This window comes from Calonectris borealis, chromosome 7 (assembly GCF_964195595.1).
Source record: "Calonectris borealis chromosome 7, bCalBor7.hap1.2, whole genome shotgun sequence".
NCBI classification, from domain to species: Eukaryota; Metazoa; Chordata; class Aves; order Procellariiformes; family Procellariidae; genus Calonectris; species Calonectris borealis.
Genome location: NC_134318.1, coordinates 5549944 through 5564202, shown reverse-complemented (window position 1 = coordinate 5564202; position 14259 = coordinate 5549944). Strand labels below are relative to the sequence as shown.

General features: G+C 44.5%; 1 long non-coding RNA gene across 1 annotated transcript in view; it reads left to right on the top strand.

Moving 5' to 3' along the window:
* The first annotated feature begins 648 nt into the window (after positions 1–648).
* The window catches only part of LOC142084037 (uncharacterized), a 59434-nt gene continuing 45823 nt past the window's right edge, over positions 649–14259 (top strand). The window contains exons 1-2 of the long non-coding RNA XR_012674224.1: positions 649–2664; positions 3188–3262. This is a non-coding gene — a long non-coding RNA (uncharacterized LOC142084037). The remainder of the gene's footprint in view (positions 2665–3187; positions 3263–14259) is intronic.

Below are 14259 nucleotides of genomic sequence, written 5' to 3'. Positions count from 1 at the left end.
CTGCGTCACTGCCAGGACACATACAGCTCCCGATGACAGGAGAGGCTGTTCCCGCTCTACACGCACAAATGCACTGATGTCTGGGATTATTCTGGAAGCATCTGAATAACCTGTTAGGCAGTAACTGCCTTCATTGAGCATGCAGTGCCGGCTGCTCTCCCAGGTAGGATGGGGAGGCAGCTCCTTTTGGGCTGAGTGAATTGCATTAGGGTGATTCAGTTGATTTTGGCAGAAATATTGGCTGCTTCAGGTCCAGCTACAAATGGCCCATCCGGCAACCAGCACTAATTCCCCTCCTTTAAAAGCCCCAGAGCCCTCAGACAGGTATTGCAGTTTGGCTCTTTAGTGCTTATTAGTCTAGTAGGAAGAAGTTGCTGGAAGTCTGTGGAAAATACGAAGTAAGTTCCTCTTTCCTTCGGTCCCTTACATTGGTTTACAGGGGGGCTGAGCATGCCCTGCTGTTGGTCAGCTCTCCTCTCTGACCAAGTCCTACGGAGGGGACACGCTGCAGTGGAGTGTCCAAGTTCATCGGGAAAGCAGCTCCATGATGCACAGAATGCAATGCTGAAATAAGGAAATGCCCTGGCACAGATGTGTGCTGTCTGGCAGAAGTGAGATCTTCCCAGATCCTGCCCATCTCCCCTTCACACTCCAGCTGCCTCATCAAAGTCTTCCTTGTTTTTGTTTTTGCTGGGAAACAGCAAAAGACAAACGAAAAGCTCTAAAGCAAAATATTTCCTTTTCTATTTCATGTTATTTATTTTTCAACTTGTGACAAACACAATTTTCTGTTGGCTTTCCTGATGGAGTTGGAAACATCAGGGTGATTAATGCGTACCAGGTGTTTTTATTTTATTTAAGCATTTAGCATCGGGATTTCTCTTTAAAATCCACCCAGAGGAAGTCTGTGGGGATTGGATGGTGCACAGGTGAAAAGCTGATGTGGGTCCTCCCTTGCAAAATGCATCTCTTTGCTCTGCTTCTTGCACGAGGGAGGTTGAAGAAGCTCATTGTGCGGCCTTGAGGACTAAATACATGAATAGAGTGAGTAAAGGATCAGTAAAACTAGGAATTGCTGGGAAAAGCTTTTGCTTCCCGGTCAAAAGCTGAGGGAGCTACTTACAGCTCTGGTAGTGCTTGCAGCAGGGTTTCCCGGTTGGCTCCAGCAACAGAAACTCTGGAGGGAGCTGTAAGCGCAGTGTTTCAGCACAGCTTTGGGTTTTTTTTTCTCCTCTCGGCCAAAATTGACCTCTAAAGAGGTGGTGTGTTGGGCATTTGAAAGTGGATGTATTTTTGAGTGATACGAAAAGAAATTGTTTTACTTACCCCTGCTTCTATAAGCTGCAAATGTAGTTACTGAAGTCTTTGCAAGCAGTATTCACCTGTGTCTTGGCTGGTCAAATTTAAGTGGTTTTCATTAGTGTATGAGGCCAGCTCTGTTTTCTGTGCCGGGTATCAGCTTTCTCTGGAATAGAGAAAGAAAAGGGTAGGTAAAACTACAAAATATAGACAGCAGGTGTGTATTTTTTTTGGTAAAGGATTTTCATGGCTTTTGAGTGTTACTGTTGTTTCTGAGATGGTGATTACAGAAGGGGATGAGTAAACTTACACACAAACCCCTGTGTTTAAAAACAAAGATGTACGTGTGTTTAAAAACAAAGTTGACAAAAGACAGCATTTAGCTGTACAATGTTTATAAACTACTGGGAGGACTTTTTTTGTTGGCAAATGACTGCCGAGAAGCTATACAACCTCAGATGTGGGGTGAGAAACGCTAAAAAAAGCCTTGTCAGAGGCTGACCTGCTGTTTGGGTGGCTTTCCTCGCCTGTGGGAGTTATCCCCGGCCCTGGAGGCTGCTGCCTCATCCTGCTCTCTGCTGGTATTTTAGGTATAGTGTGAGGAGAGCCTGAGCAGCAGCTCCTATTTTTTGTTGTTTTTGGGACAGCTCTGTTTCTTCCAAGGTCCTGTCTGCTCAAGAAGACTCTTCTTTCCTCATGAGTGAGGGAATAACTTAAGTTGTTTGTCACGCTTGAGCCTGTGTGAGGAGCGTAGAGGTCCCGATTCAGGTCAGAAACGCCTCGTGGCAAGAAATGTGCTATTTCTTCTGGTGAAGTGGTACTCGTTTTCACCAAAGACCTTTTCAGTAAAATCTGCGATGGGTTTTTTTTGAAGGAAAATAGGCGTTTGAGGGAGGTTTTTGCACCCGGAGAAGTGGCGAAGCCCGGGAGAGCGGTGCCGCAGGCAGGCATTACCGACCCGTTGCTGTGCCCCAGGGCCCCCCCGGCTGAACGACCCGCCCGCGGCTCTTTAGCCCTGTATTTACCACTGAAACAAACGCACATGTGTTTTTGATTTCTTTTTTTTTTTTTTTTTTTAACCAAGGCGCAGCGGTCGGGCTACGGGTCCCTCCCCGGCGACGCCGCGGGATGGCGGGCTCCCGCCACCGCCCGGCCCGGCCGCGGGCGCCACCCGGTGGCCCGCCCCGCCCTCACAGACGTGCCCGGTGCGCCGGGCTGGGGCTGCCCCGCTCCCCCCGGGGCGGTGGGCAGGCCCTGGCTGCAAGCTCCGGCCCTGAGGGGGTTCCCGGTTGAGGGGGAGCCGGCGGCACCCGCGTGGTCGGTGGGCACGCCGCGTTCCCGCTGTGGGCAAAGCTCACGCTGCGGGTAAGCCAAACCGCGCTATTTTAAAACCACTTGCTGCCTGCCAGGTGTGCGTGTGTGAGGAAAAGGACTTGGGGGGACGCTGTCAGTGGTGGTGCCTGAGGTAAACCTGAGCCGAGCAGCTGTGCGGCCGCTGAGGCTTTCACCAAGGGCGCCTCTCTGAGGTAAATTTGAAGCCCGCCAAGGCTCAGGCCCGTGTCTTCACCACAGCCTTCGAGGCCGGCTCCTGGGGAGTTCGTTTTCCCCCTGGCTGAGGGGAACTGTGGGCTAAGCTGAAGGGCAATGGGCAATGGCTGTCTCCAGTCAGCAGGGTCATGTATGCGGGGCTTTGGGGGCAAACCACCCTGGGGATCCTGAAGGATCCCACTCTGGGAGCAGCAGCAAGGGGTAATTTGCTGTATTAAATAGAATATTGCATGCAGGTCGTCTGGGCCTATGTGGCAGAATACTGGTCCTCAAGTGGACGTGGAGGGAAGGGAACATGCACCATTAAATACATAACCTTTGGGATATCTGACGCCCTTAGGTTTGCAAAAGCTGAGGATGTGCCAAGTCGTACTGGAACCACGCGGAAGAAATCATCCCGAGGCCTGCACGCCAGGTGAGCACCGGTGGCTGCTGAAAGGTGGCTCTGGCTCTGCTGTTATTTGGGCAGTGAGCTGTTGTGTACCTGCGCTCCTCATGCCTCCTCCTGCTTCCCCTGTGGGTCCTCAGCACGGGCTCTCCTTGGGAAGAGGTGGCTTCTCATCTTTTCAGTCGGATCTAATTGAGCCAATGCTATTTGGCACATGTCCAGTGGTGGCATGTGCCACACACAATTAAAAAAAAAAAAAAGTTCCCAGACAGCAATCTGCTCAACATCTATCACGTGTAGTAATGTAAAAACTGTAGGAGGAATGCTAATGTCTCCTGTGAGTCACTGTGGACAAAGTGGTATACCTGTTAAAGGAAAAATTTTTAAAAATCTTCTTGTCCAAAAATTTGATGGAACAGGACTTGTTGGGGTGTGGGGGAACCAAGTCTGACCCAACTTCATTCCAAAGCAAACAGGTTTTCAAGGCTTTATCCGGTTGTTTTGGGGGATGGCAACCTTGACGGCAGGAGCAAGACAGCTCTAAGTTGGTGTTTCTCACTTGCTTATTGTTACGCCACTGGATAGCGAGCAGGAGCAGGTTAACAGCAAGGATGCTGGTGATGTAATACTACTCTGCAAAATTAAACATTGTGACAAGGATGTAATTTTTTTTTTTTACATGCAAGGGTTTCTCTTTTGTGTGTGTGGGAGGGGGTGTTGCTTTGTTTGCTGTTATGAAGTGCAGCTATCAAAAACATAGAGCCTGGAGCTCATCACATCAGTGTCCTATTAGCAAAGTCAGCCTTCATCCAAGCTCGGATCTACTTTGAAGTCCTGCCTGCCTGTCACCAGTGGGAGTGATGCTGTTGACTTTGGTAAGTCAAGGGCTCAATTCCTGGTGTTGATCTGGCAGGCTTTGCCTGCACTTCATCACCTTCTTCCTGGCTATCATCTGTTGCTGGAGACTGAGGAAGGTCAAGCACAGGTAAAATTAGGGTTCAGGACTGTGAGCAAGCTGCTGCCTGCTGTCCTCATGAACTTTCATGCTGAAACGATGTCAGGTGAGACAACATCTTGCAGAAGCAAAGATTTCCAAATATTAGTGGGTACTGCAACTCCTTTGTAGTGCATGACTATGAAATGGTGCTTGAGGTCTGTACCAAGGTGGGAAAAGAAAAGCCCTGACCTTTTGTTCTTAAAAAATCTTAAATCTTAAAATTTTATTTTAGGGTTTTGTCTCAAATCTAGTTTTGAGTTCTTTTTTGGATTGGAAAGAAATAGGTGCTTCTGCAGTGTATCAGTTTAATGATAACAAACAGTGGTGTAGCACTAGATGTCAGTAGTGCTTCACCAGTTTCTGTGTCAGACCTTACACGCTTTATTTGCTGCCCGCTTTTGGCACATGGATGCCCTCTCCTTATTCCGTATTTTCCAGAATAAACACGTATAAATATGCTGTCATTCAAAAATACTTTTTCTCTTACTTTGCTGTCCTTGGTGAATAACCATCTTGGGTCACCGACTTCCAAAAATGACATGTTTTTTGACATTTCAGTAGATCATGCATAGGCTTTTTTGTTCTTAGTGGTCAGTCTATAAAAGTTGCATCTGGGCTTGTATCTTGGCAAATATCACTCTTGTTGCAGTTGCTCATTAAAATTCAGGTGTGAAAGTTTCAAAAGCAGTTCAAACACTACCAAAGAACTTTTTATTTATAAAAAAGATACCCTAGGTCTAAAAGCTCTGATTTAGCTGCATGCCTTTATTAAACTTGAACTGGACTGCTATCGGCCAGATGCTTTAATGAAGTGTCCTTTATCACACTTCAGGAAAGCAAAGGTAGAAAGGAGGTAGCATAACTGGCTGAAGGACTCTGATTTCTCTTCTTAAAATGCTATAAAGCAGAAGACACATTTTAATAGTGATCCTAGGCTGTTTCCTGGTTCATAATACTTAATAAAAAATACAACTAGTGTGTTGTGACAGAAGCCGGATAGTACAGCCACTTCTTGCTTCTCCTTCCTAAGGAATAGTTAATATGTTAACATAAAATTTCTGAAACCAAATTTCTGTAATTGGAAGAGTTTCTGGAGATTGTAGTTATTTCTCAAGAGTACACTGTTGTAAAAATTCAACCTGTATCAAAATGCTGTTTGACTTCAGGACGGAGTTAAAAATGTGAATATGTCCTATGTTTACTCTTGTTTCCTTCCTTCGAAGTCACTGTAACCCCTTAGGGCAGGTGCTGTCTTTGTGTGGTTAGATGCTGGGCAGTGTATGGGGTTCAGATCTTGGCTGTGCCTCTTGGGTGCAGCACTTACACAGCGTGGGGAGGAGAGATGTAAGCTTAGAAAAAAAGGAAGCTGTGTATAGAAGGAGTTTGCTAAGCTCATCGAATATGCCAGAGGAATCTCAATCACAGAATGAAACTTTGAAAATTGCTAATTTTCCCAAGATACCAAGAGCAGCAGTCTCTCCAATAATCCATGCTCCTCATGCATGCGTTGGATTTAATGAGACGGAAGGACATTCCTCATTTCTCCTAATACAAGAGCTGGGAATGTAACATGAAATAGTTAGCTGGCAGGTTCAGGGCAAACAAAGTATGTCTTTTACACAATGTTCAGTGAAATTGGAGAATACATTCCCACAGGGGATTGCAAATAGCAAAAGTTTAAGTGTGTTGAAAAGGGGAATAAAAATTGATGGCAACTTGGCTGTGCATAAAACGTTTTTTTCAGTGCTTGATCACTAGTGTGTGCGATGGATTCTGGGGCCAAAATTCACCTGTTCCAGTTGCTCCAAGTCAAAATAAGTAAAACCTAACAAAAGTGACTTTTAATTTTTTTATTTACTTTTAGACTACTGTGTTGGTTCATGAGTGTGGCTATATCAAGTAATATTACAAAAACGTGCTCAGCTGGTATTGTTTTGCAGGAGATGGTGTCACATTGAATTTGGCAAGCATGGGGCTTTCCTCTGCTTTGCAGCCTACTTTGGGAGAAGTAAAGCAAGGATTAAGAATGCAGGTGTGTGTTTAGAAAGTAAAGGTGACAGGCAGAGGAACTACAAGAAAACGTCTTTCCTGGGGAATTTCTGAGCAGGCTAGAGAAGCTTGGCAAAGTCTGCGTTTTATGGTAGGAAGAATCCAAAGGAACTTAACGGGGAAGAGAGAAAAGGCTTTTTAAAATATTCCTGCCCTCTCTATTCAGCAGAGGAGTGAAAGACTGTGCTATGTGTGTGCTTGGGGGGGCGGGTATAGCGTCCCCCTCATTTTTGGCTGGGATCCCTGAGGGTGGGGTGGTGGTTGGTGGCTCCCCAGACTGTCCCCACGTGTGCTTACCAAGTGGGTAAGCAATTTTGGAGCTGTAACTTTTCTTTTTTCCTTTTCCTTTCTTTTTTTCCTCTTCTCTCTCACCAAAGAGGTCATGGGTGTGGTATTGGGGCTCAAATCTGCAGATTCCCATCAGAGCCATGTCACTTTTGGGGGACTTACAAGGACTTACACAAAATCATGTTTTAAAACTTTCAAAATCTTCCTGCTGCCTGCTTGCACTGCAGTTGCACAGCAGCTCTGCCGGGCTGCACACCAGCAAGTTACAAAAGGGTGACTCTGTGACTCTGCCCAGTCTAAATTGCGGGCTAAGGTTTGTGTCTCTTGGCAAAGACAGCCGACTAGGCTGTTTGTAGCTGCTGTTGCTTTTAAGACCAACAAACCCTGTGATCTAGAAGAGAAGCTTTTAGCTTCATTCTCCGTGATGAACCCTGATACAAAGTCAGTCTGTCTCCTGGGAGGCAGACAAGGCAACTTGTGATGTTGCTGGGTGCAATTCTTATGAACCTGGATGCTTCTTGTGTTGATAGGAGTCTATAGATAGACATACTGATAGTGCAGACAATACGAGAAGTATTTTTTGTACTGGAGAAGAGCTGAGAAACAAACTACAAAGTATAAATTGGGTAAGGTAGCTGGAATAAACTAGTCATAAAATGACCTTAAATGAAATACAAGGCCTGTTGTCCATTAGACAGGTGTATGTAACACAGATGCATGTGACGTACAGAATGCATATGTATGTTTCTATATGTTGTATGCACAATGTATTGTAATTCAAGTAGGTGTATGTAGGAGAGGCAGCTGTTACCCAGAGTCACTGTTCCGTCCTGATCTGAGAACAGCTGTGACCATGAGTCTGCAAATGGTTCAGGTTTACACTGGGGGAGCAATAGCTGGAGTGATGTACTCTGTTACTGCCCAGCAGCAAAGGTGGGTACTCTTAATCACTGCATGAGGAGAAATGTGTTGTCACTTTGAAAGACAGCTGTATTTGGTTGATGGGAACACTTGTGCAATCCGATTGTCCACCTGGCAGTGAATGTTGCTGTTCAGCCATTGCAAACTACTGTCAAAGACTAACCAAAACTGAAGAAAAAGGTTAGAAAAGCCTGTCCAAATGTGAATCTGTGCAAGGGAGTGTCCACTTTGGGATCCCACTGTTCTTAATAAAATCTGGTGTTGCTCAGCTTAAGGTGCTCTCACGGAAACCGGAGTGTATTCTGTGGCTCTGGTTGGTGGCATCAGCTGAACTGAGTTTTGCAGCTAAAAGATAGGAAAGTAATTTTTTTAAACGACTTCAAAAACTCTGTAGGTACTCTATGTACACAGACTTTCTCTAAAACAAGTACAATTTGCTTTTTCTGTGTGATTATTTCTAGTATTGGGTCAGGTGTTACTGTTAAGCTAAGGCTTCTCAGCTTTGCTTTCCTTCTAAGGAAATGAAGACAGATAAAGGTGACTGGCTCTATCCTCCCCAAAAATAAATAGTAGCACTTCTAGTTAATAGCAGCAGAAAGTGTTATGAAATGATAATGTGGATGATATTGGTGTTAAAAGCTTATGGAGACAGACAAGCATTGCAGATATGAAGGAGATATCATATACTTGAATTAATCTGTACAAACAGCTTTGTAATTGGGTCGTGCAAAATTATGTTTTACAATAAGATACTTTCAGCTTTATGGGTTGCTGGTATGAGTATCTGGTTGCTTAATGCTAACAAAGTAGCTTCTATAAACATAGCTATGTAAGTAAGGATTTAATGTACTTGAAAGTGATTTCAGTGAAATTATTCACTTATTCTTCTCATTTTTTTTCCCCTCAACGTGTCTCCATATATTAAACAGCAAACCTGAGTTGAAGCAGCCAGAGAGGTGAATTTTTAAAACAGGAAATGAAGGTAGAGATTGTGTACAGTTCCTTAAATTGTTCCCTGAAAGCTGAGCTTCATCCTGTCCTCCAAAATAGGATTATGAATCTTAAGGGATTAAATTCTCTTATTTCAAATCTCTTAATGAATTGTGATTAGTTCTAGTTTACTTTTTCTCAACTTCTGTTTTTCAGAAAAATAAATAACTGCAAAGGTAAGAACTTTTTCAGATCTGTGATGATAAAACTTAACCCTGTGATGGGCAGGTCTGGCCACTGTGGACCCATCATGGTCTAGGCAGGTGCAGTAAGCACTGCAGAGGTCTCCCTGATGTTGGCATACCTTTGAGGTCCTATCTCACCTGGTGGATCACTTACCACTGCTAATTGGTGGGCTTTTTTGCCATATTGGGGAAATGAGATGTATTGGGAAAATGAGATGTGTTGTGGTGATGAATGGTGGTCAAGAATGACATGGGAGAAAGCTTTTTCAGAAACCCTTGTGTTGGTGCTGGAACCTGAAATGAGTTTGACTGCAGCTTTATGTATGGTTTGTAAGAGGATAGGGCTGGTGAAGTTAAATGTTACCTGTCTGTGTTTGAGCTTGCTTTGGCACTGCAGGCAGTGATTTCCAAGGTCATTCCTAGGGCATTTCTGGGCACAGCTCCCCTGACTGTACCCCATTCCTCCTGCTTTGTTATACATCAGCTTGTCATCTCCTTGTAGAGTTTCTGGTGGGCTTTCCCATAACCACACCAGAAGTAAGAGCAGGTCCTCAAGTAATAGGATCTTCCCCAGCTCTGCTTGGGACTATTCTCAAGAAGGGCTGCAAAAAAGCTCCATCATCACTTCTGCTTGCACAAGAGGCTGCAGGATCTCCATCCCTGGAGGAGTCAGTCTTTCACTGAATTTGCCAGTGACCTCTCCTGCATGTAGTTTCAGAGATGAGAGTTTCCGATGGTGTCCCAGAAATAATCCATCAGCATACAAAGCCTGCTCCAAAAGGCTCTCCTGCACCCCAAGAGGCAGGGTAGGTTCACACCAAGCAGTAAATCGTTGTCTGGTCAAATTTAATGCTGATGAAAGATAAAGCATGGTGTCAACATGTGCCACAGGTGCTCCTTCTCAAACCTGGAGGAGTTTTGTTGGTAAGGGGCTGAGAGTTTCAGGGACCTTCTCCTGTGACTGGACTCTGGTAGGACTGCTTGTAAATGCTGGTTCTTAAGTCTACAGAAATTCATAAGGTATCTGAAACGTTCCATTAGCCTTCAAACAGTATTTACAAATTTTATTGTGAATATTCATTTTATTAGCTCTGTCATAAAGTATTCCAATATTCAATATGGAAATAAATAAACTGCAACATTAAAGTAAAATTGCTGGAATAGAAACAAAATAGATGTAAATCCTCCTGAAGGAGGATGATCTAGCAATAGTGACAGAGACAAGAGGTCACTGTCCTCATAGGAAGAGATTGTATGGGTGGGAGAGAAGGAGGTTTCTGTACCATGAGAACTGTGCTTGTTTTGAAGTGAAGGGTGGCAACAGGTTAGTGATGTACAAATTGCGGCAGAATGGAGTATAGAAATAAATAAGTAAATTCCCTGAGTAGTACACGTGCAGTCCAGAGAGGCCTTTGATTCATGAGGCAAAGCAGTGCTATGCTGATAAGGGCGCTCGTGCATGACTCGGGAGAGATGGCTTTGTCCCTGGTTTTGCTGTTGACCTCATACTGCTGTGTTTTTCTCCTTTCATCCTCTGCCTTGTGTATTTAGACTGTGTTTCTTTGTATTGGGGCCAGCCTGCTGGAGAGTGTATGTTCATTCAAGACCTTGACCAGGGACTGCAGACACTTCTGTCATAGAAAGAAATAATCTTTAAAATGCACAGGGAAGCTGTAGAGGATAAGGTGGAGGTTACGCTTTTTGGTGCCATTTTTGATAAGCTGGCAGCAGTGTTCTGCATATAAAGAATTATCTTTTTGAAAAGCGGCCTGCTGTGCAGCGGGGGAATCAAGGGTGGTAGCAGCAGCAGAGGTTTGGAACAGGCTTGGTGGTGTGGTGTCTAGCAAAAGAGCATTTGTGAACCAGCCTGAGGGTTTCTGCAGCCAGGACTAACCGCGTATTAGCCAGCAGAGCTATGGGGCTGGGCTAACAGAGAAGTTTAGTTATTAAACTCAGCTGTGCTGCAGCATCCTGTGGGTGAGTGCAGGCTTGGAAAGGCTCACTCACAAAAGATGCTGGTTTTAACAGTTTTAGATCTGCTAATTGGTAGATATGAGTGAAGAAGATGGGAGTCTTTGTTAGATTCAAGCCTACCTCTCCATAGTGATGTGCTGACATAACTAAACCTCTAGTTCTCTTATAGACGAGAGAAAACTAGCTACCTCATCAGAAGTGGTTTTTGAGAAGAAAAGTTTTCAAAGCTGGTTTGTTGTAACTTAAAAAGCAGAAAATACCTGTGGGTGAGGGACCAAGCAATCTTATGTGCTGCTGCAAAAAGAAAATTGAAATCTGAGTTCCTTGAAGCAGAGACTTTTAACTTGAAAAGAGTGCTTTATTTGGAACAGGACGGGAGAACAGGACCGGTATTAGCATCTCTTGCAGGTAGATGTACATCCGTGTCCTGGTGGTGAGGTGGGCCAGATAGAGCTTCCTTACCAGCACATGCAGAGGATGTGGTTTTATCAATGGCTGTGCAACTTGGGCATGTCAGTGACTCCCCAGCCTCTGTGAAATTTATATTACACCAAGGCGCAAGTGGTATTGTCTTGCCTCCAGCTGCCTCTCCTCCAGGAGAGAAAATAGTCCCAGAAAAACTAACGCACTTTCTTGTACTCAGACAGAAGATGCTCACCCAGCAGCTAGCTGTCATCTGCTGTTCATTACCAGCCCTTTCCTGCTGTGGGAGCCTGAGATTTAAAAGCCATTTTACTGCTGGGGTCTTTCTGTACCGCAGAACAGGCTCTCCATAAAGCACAGAGCAGCCTTTCTGACAGCTGCTTTAGGAAATATCACTAGGAAATGTAGCCTGAGGGTCTGAGTACTCTGGGAGTTTTTTCTAACAGTGTTTATTTCCAGAATACAGCTACTAATTTTGGCTCTTGGCTCTGCTCGTGTTCATTAGGCAGATTTTGTGCCTTTAAATGTGTGCTATTGAATAAGAGAAGGGTAAGAAAGGTCAGTAGGGAAAACCTGAGAAGACTGAAAAAAAAGGTAAAACTGGTAAAACAGAGCAGAGAGGTAGTGATGAGGTGGTGGAGCCGCCTGCTGTTTTCAAGCTGAGGTGGTGAGGCTGGGAAGTGAGAAATGAGCATCGGCAGTGACGCTGCTGAGGATGGCAGTAAGGAAATCCCACTGTGAAGTCCCTGATGAAGGATGAGTAGGAGGTGTCAGTGGGTGGAAACGTAACCCTGCCTGGGAGGAAGGTATAAAAGGCATTTGGAGCTCCGTGACCAGGAGAGAAGACCAGCTTTTTTTCCCCCTACAACTTTTACAATTGCTTCTTGTGCAATCTTTTTCATTTCCAACTTTCCATGAGTGGCTTGACAGATGTGAAAGGACTGTGCTGGAGCTGTCAGGGCACCTGGGGCTGATTAGTAGAAAAGTGCAGCTCTGTGTCTGCCCTTGCAAGCTTCACCTACTGATTTTGAGTCAGTCTATGTGGCAGAGTCTGTTAAGGGAAGGCCATGTGCAGTGTCCTTTTGTGAGCTTGCTTTTTTTCCCTGTTGTCCTTCTGCCTTTTTTAATTTGCATGGAAATGTGGGCAGCAATCCATAAGAAAACCATAACCTGAAGCAATGAAACTATTTTAAGACTTGTGTCTTGAACTTCTCAGCAAGGTTATGTCTGCACTGCCTGAATCAAGCTGGTTTTCATTTTAGTGGTGGGCGCTTGGCTTTTAAGCCAGTAGTGCAAGTATGGAAGTCACTGTTATTGTTCTACAGACCTGTGGAGAATTGTAGAAAGTTCTCCGAACGGGTACTTTACAAACACCAAGCCACAAACACTGCTGAATGTGTGTGATGTATTAATTATTTCTAAAGGATGTGCATGTTGTTCACTTAAAGATGTCATGATCTTAACATAAAATAAATTTTTAGCGAGAGCCCCTTCTAGAGAGGAGTAAATGCATAGGGTTTAACAATGCAGTTACTTCTGTCCTTGGAGCTGGGTCCAAAAACAAGTTGTTGGCCCTGCAGCCTGCTGTAATGTGTGCTGGGGCCATTGGACACTGCTTTTTGCTCACTGTATTCCTATGCGCCTCTGCAGCTCCCGCTGCCTTTTGCTGATCCTGTTGAGTTGGCAGGTGAGCCGTTGCCATCTTCTGATGCTCCAAATTCAGTGAAGCTCTTTTGCAGCGCCAAGAGGATAGGAGAGGTGCTTTTCTTACTGCAAAAATGCTGCTCTTGAGCCCATTCTGATGGTCCTCTGGGTCCCTCTCTGTAGGAAGAAGTGTTTGGGATGAGCTGGGCTATGTGTTTGGTTTTTTTTTTTTTGAGTGCAGGCAGTTTTCATATGTAACTGTTCTTAAGCAAAGGTGGTCCCTGACAGCCTGCGCAAGGTTAAGGAGGTGCAGCCAAAGCCAAGTGTCTCTGGAGATGTCTCTAGCTGGCACAGGAGAGTGTGGCCTTGCAATGTCCACTATAGCTCTACCCTGTATCCATTTATTGCAACACTGCTAACAGAAATAATATTTCTCATCATTTTATTGATAACAACTAAGCATTCAGTCTTTGGAAAAAAAAAAAAAATCTCCACATCTTGAAGGACTCCCTAGAAGATTTTTGGTCCAAAGACTATGAAATCCCAAACTGGCACGTATTGGACACAGGATGTTGTGAAAGGGTAATGAGATTTCAATGGTACAACTTGGGATTGCTCCGTTGCCTGTGAATAGTGAACTCAAGGCATATTTACACCAAGCATTCACCAGGTAGCTTCATAGAGTTATCTAGTTAAGTACAAACTGAAGGGTATTAATGAGATTGTGACAGTCTAGAATATGTTAATCAGAAGCTCCTGCCTTATTTCAGTAAAGCTTTTTCCAACCTGCCGTGCTGGTAGACTAGATATCTATTTGCCTTGGTTAGCAAAGCCAGTTAAATTGGTATTCTCTTTCCGAGTGAGCCATTACACAGATTCAGTGTTGCTCTTGGTAGCAATACGGGATCCTGTTTGCACATAAAGTGCAGGGAGATGATTCACTCCAAAATTATGGAGTGGCCTTTCAGAGAGAAGCAGAACCGGTGTTCCCTCTAACCAGTGTTTATTATAAATCTGAGTCTCTCAACAGCAGTAGCAAAGTACTGAAAGCACTTCCTGAACAGCATTGTGTTAGCTGTATGTCTTGATGGAAGATGTTATATCACATCTGAGTCCCAACGCTCGGGATAGTTATTCAGTTTGTGCGATTGCCTGAATGAATCTCTATCTGCTTCTGAAACTATGAGCACAATAGAGTCTTCCCTTTGACACAGGTCTGTGCTCACTAGTGAAGACGATGGCAGTAAGTCAGAGGGGTTTTTCTGTGGTGAGTTAAAGTTTGTCAAATATGTAAATGTAGCTCACTGAGACTATTTCCTATAAAGGTGCACGTATACTTCAGATGCTTTTGTGTTTCACCAAGACTTGTATTGCCCTAGGAGCTGTTTAGGTACCGGAAATCCCTAAACCCCACAGGTAAATCCTAGTGACTTTCGGTGCTGCAGGTGCTGGATATATAAACTATCAGAATATCTGTTCCACAGACTGCCCCAGGAAAAGTCATGGTGAAAAACACTGTTGGAATGAAATGGGGATGGTGAATATGCGTTTCA